The 4,106-nt window shown below is 41.1% G+C and overlaps 1 protein-coding gene across 2 annotated transcripts in view; it reads right to left on the bottom strand.

Moving 5' to 3' along the window:
* The window catches only part of LOC104125500 (TBC1 domain family member 7), a 21,649-nt gene extending 18,564 nt beyond the window's left edge, over positions 1–3,085 (bottom strand). For both annotated transcript variants that reach the window (XM_035893495.1, XM_035893497.1), the window contains exon 1: positions 3,075–3,085. The gene's annotated coding sequence lies outside the window, so the exon portion shown is untranslated. The remainder of the gene's footprint in view (positions 1–3,074) is intronic.
* Between the last annotated feature and the right edge of the window lie 1,021 nt (positions 3,086–4,106).

Here is a 4,106-nt window from a genome sequence, read left to right as displayed (position 1 = left end):
AGGGCTGCCAGGGGAAAACCACAGCGTCTCCCGTACACCCAAGCTCAAGGTGGCACCGCAGGTCTGGGCATTACGACAGAGCAGGCTGTGTCCAGTATGGAATTATGTAGAGGAGCCATCCCAAAAGTACAGCGCGCTGCGCAAGGCCCAGCCGTCATCCTTGTCGATAAGGGCATAACTCTTCCCCTGAACACTGAGGCCATGAAGAATAGCAAAGAATGATACTGCCTGCACTGCCTTATTTACTGTAATCTCTATGCTTAGCGTTTCGGCCCACCTGCTGTGACATCTAGGGTCATTTCATTTTTAATAACCTCTAGGAAGCTAAGTGCAGTTTCCAAAACCCAAGATTTACTCCGGTGCATGTGAGCAAAATGCTTGATGCTAAGAACTCCCACCCTTCCAAACAGGTAAAGGACCTAGATCTCACCATTGGAAGCCAACGCTCAAAAATCAACCCATGCTGCCAAAACCGTGGGACGTCAAACTAATAGTGTAGGTTTATTCGGTTGTTGTTTTGGGTTTTTTTTTAGTTGGTGGCGATGTTTTTATTCAGATCTTTGAGATTTTGTCAGCCTTTAAATGTATGATTGCAAGGACGAGGCAGCTGCTTTTAATAGGACCTGAGTTTTCAGCTTGTGGTTCCTTTCCTGGAGCAGAAACTTGAACAAGACCGCCAGACACCTGAGTTGGCAGCACCAAGATTTCAAAATACTAGAACATGCCAAGACAGCTTTCCTAGGTTAAGCGGCTCATGTTCAAGTGGACGGAACATCCCGTTATTTCAGTCTCATCCAACGCTTTTGAAAGGCCGAGGGGAGAAGCACGCTGTTGCAGACTGGACATGCTTTTCTTGAACCTGGTTCGCACGGGTGTGTTTTTGTTGAGTCAGTGCAAGGCCCAGCAAATACCTTTCCTGAAGTAACTCTGCACAGCAGCAGGTGGCAGGCTGGTGCCATTTTTTGTCATTTGTGGCTTCTTCACCTTAAATACATCTTTTATCGATAGATGGCACCTGTCTCTGGGTGAGATCCGTTTGGTGCTGTTGGGAGCTAACCAGTACCACAAGGTTCAGAAAACAGCTAGTGACATTCAACCAAATCTCTATCATTTTTCATTATTCATCTTTGGCTTCGTCAAGATGTATTGCATAGCTATTGCGGTGCTTTAAAAAAGGCTGGTATCTGTAAACAGTTTCTAACGTAGAGATAATAGGTTATAGTGGGATCCCATCCAAAGTCAGTTGTAAATATGACTACAGGCATTATATTTAGGTCATCGGGAAATGAATTAAAGAATTTGAGACTTTTCAAACTGCAAGTGAAATCAAAAGCAGAATTTGAGCATGAATTGCTAATGACTACAATGATTGTAATGCGGTGACACATTCACAGTGAAACAAAGATGGCTAACCTAATTTTTCAGAAAGACAGCCATGCACAGCGTTCGACTTTCTTACTTTAACAGCCCTGTTTCTTTCAACTGCCCTTCTACATCCACTGAAAATAACTAAATAACTCCATGTGCTGTAAATTGGTGTTGTAAAGCACTTCGGCGACTCATTACTTAAATATTTCATTTACGAAATTTTACATTGTCATAAACCAAATAATGACCAAATTATTTTCCTTTGTCTAGAGACATAGAGTAACTTCATTTGTATTGACGGAATCTCTTTGTTGCCACTGTAAATGAAAGCAGAATTTCATCACAAAGAGCTGCAGGTGTCAACCAGCCAAGTGGAGGGCCATGTTTATAATAAAATTGATTGATTAATACATCATTAATCAATAATACCTTCTTAGGCATCTGTCCAAACCATGATAACCTAAACACTGGCATTTTTAAACTGTGGTAACGTCAGAAAAGGTAGCACACATAAAAGATAAAAGTGAAACAGGTTTGGGATTGGCTTGGCATTATCTGAAATAGCAGAGCCCAACTAATTAGTACCCTGCTAGCATACTGCATCTCTCATTTTTATCTGTGACTTTTGAATATTCCTGTGTTTGTATTTTGTAGTGATATGTTTATATTGCACAAGTGAATTACTCACTGACATAGAAAGACACACGAGAAGGAAGCCAAACAGGCATTGCTAATGTTTTTTTATTGCAAAATATGAGCTGCATTGCATCCACGATTCTTCATGAAAAGCAATGCTTTTGCTATTAAAGCTGAAATAATTTTATGGGGGGTGACATGCTGCTGAATATTACAGCTCTTGGGAAGTCTTCAGGGTTTCTCCTCTCTCTCCTGTATGACTGACCTATCAGCAGAATTACAGACGATTATTGGAAGCACACCTTGTTATGTGAATTTATCAAAAGAAGTTGAAAATGCAAAGCAACGGAATGTCAATTTTACGCAGCACAGAAGTCCATATTTGCATGGCATTACAACACATCTTGTAACATACAAAAAGTAAGTGCTGTTTTCAGGTGGGTCTAATTTGCTCTGAACAGACTGAAGATGCACTTTTTTTTTTTTTTTTTTAAGATGCTTGTCTGATAACATCTTCACAGTGTATCAAAACCAGTGTACACTTTCAGCCTGCTAATGCACCGTCCCTTGTTCCTGTCACAATAGGAAGTTACTGCTGTTCAGGAAAGGAATTACAAGTTTGGTCATTTCAGTTTTTCTAAGATATCATCTCCTGTTTCTTCAGAAGCATGAATAGTTCCAGATGGTGCGTAGGGTTGTGTTAATTGAAAGGACAATGTACTTAGACATTCACATAACCTTTTTGTGATGAGCATCGGCAGATCTAGAAAAGCTTGGCCTCGTTTCCTGGCCAAAAGAGCGCCACTGCTGTTTACATTCTACCTGAGAGAAGAATGCAAATGTTGGAGCTATAAATGTTCACAACTTAATCCCTTGTTGAACTGAGATGGAAGAAAAATAACACTCCCAGGGTAATAAAAATATCATAAAACTGCTTGGCAGCAAAAGGGAATTCAGCATGGCAGCACAACGGGCAGGTCTATCTCCAAAAAGACCAAACGCTGTCTCTGTAATCATGAACACGCATCCCCACAAATGACGGCAAGGGAAAGGCTTGTGGGGCTGCAAACAGCATGAGGAGCAGCTGAACTTGGAAAGCTGAGTTCAGAAGTCCTACTTCTCTGTTTTCTCATCCTGCTAGAGAATGAGAGTGCTTCAGAGGTGACGTGCTTTTGTCTGCAGACACAGACAAACCGCAAGACAAGTAGGAAGAAAATAACAAATTGCAGTTGCTTACTCCAAACATGAAAGAAATAGGATTTCTTTTAAGATTATATTAGTGATTATTTTAGGATAGTGTCTTCTCGGTTCTAGTCATAACTTCAATCTGTAGCTTAAACTCAGATATCAACTGTGCCTGCCCTAATTATTTTTCTACTCCCTGATTAGTAGCTGTGTTGAGGATAAGATTGATGTTTCTGTCTGAAAAAGGCTTGTGAGGTTTTAAATAGCACCAAAAACATGCTTTGTGCTGTCAGTCAGCATGGCACATCTGGGACACTACACCATAATTAATAAACAGTCCCAAATATTATCTCAGTTTTGTAACTCTTTAATTGAGAAGTGATAACAAGGTGTCAAGGAGAAAAAGATTGGTCAGTTTAGGGACAGTGGAAAAAATTAAATTATACGCCTTGAGAATCCTAATCAAGAGATTTGGTATAGGGATGAGGCATAGTTATTATGATCACTAAATATGGTTAGAGACAGAGCAAAAATTGTGGCAATATGCAGATTGCATATTCTGCCACAGAATGAGAAAGCAAGTAGGAATTAGGAACAGGTTTCAGTCTTATTGCAATATTTCTCCTCTTATCAGAGCCACAAATGTGCCCAGAAGCTAATTCAAGGTCACAAGCGGGATATGGTAGGTAGATTCCATATTGCTCGCTCAACCACGTATCCCCCCAGGAGAACTGCAGGAGGGGTTGAAAAGGATTTTACTCCTCTTGAGTCCTGTGACCCAGGATGGAGATGGAATGGGCATAGTTGAACCAGTCGTTCTCTGAAGCAAGCCTAGCCGAGCCAGAGTTTCACCGCATCCTTGCAACAGCCAGGACTACAGAAGCCGATCAGGCGTTGCTCACCATTGCCACCCTCCT

This window comes from Egretta garzetta, unplaced genomic scaffold (genome assembly GCF_000687185.1).
Source record: "Egretta garzetta isolate BGI_Z169 unplaced genomic scaffold, ASM68718v1 scaffold14, whole genome shotgun sequence".
NCBI classification, from domain to species: Eukaryota; Metazoa; Chordata; class Aves; order Pelecaniformes; family Ardeidae; genus Egretta; species Egretta garzetta.
Note: the sequence above shows the minus strand (reverse complement) of the source record. Positions and strands in the feature narration are given on the sequence as shown.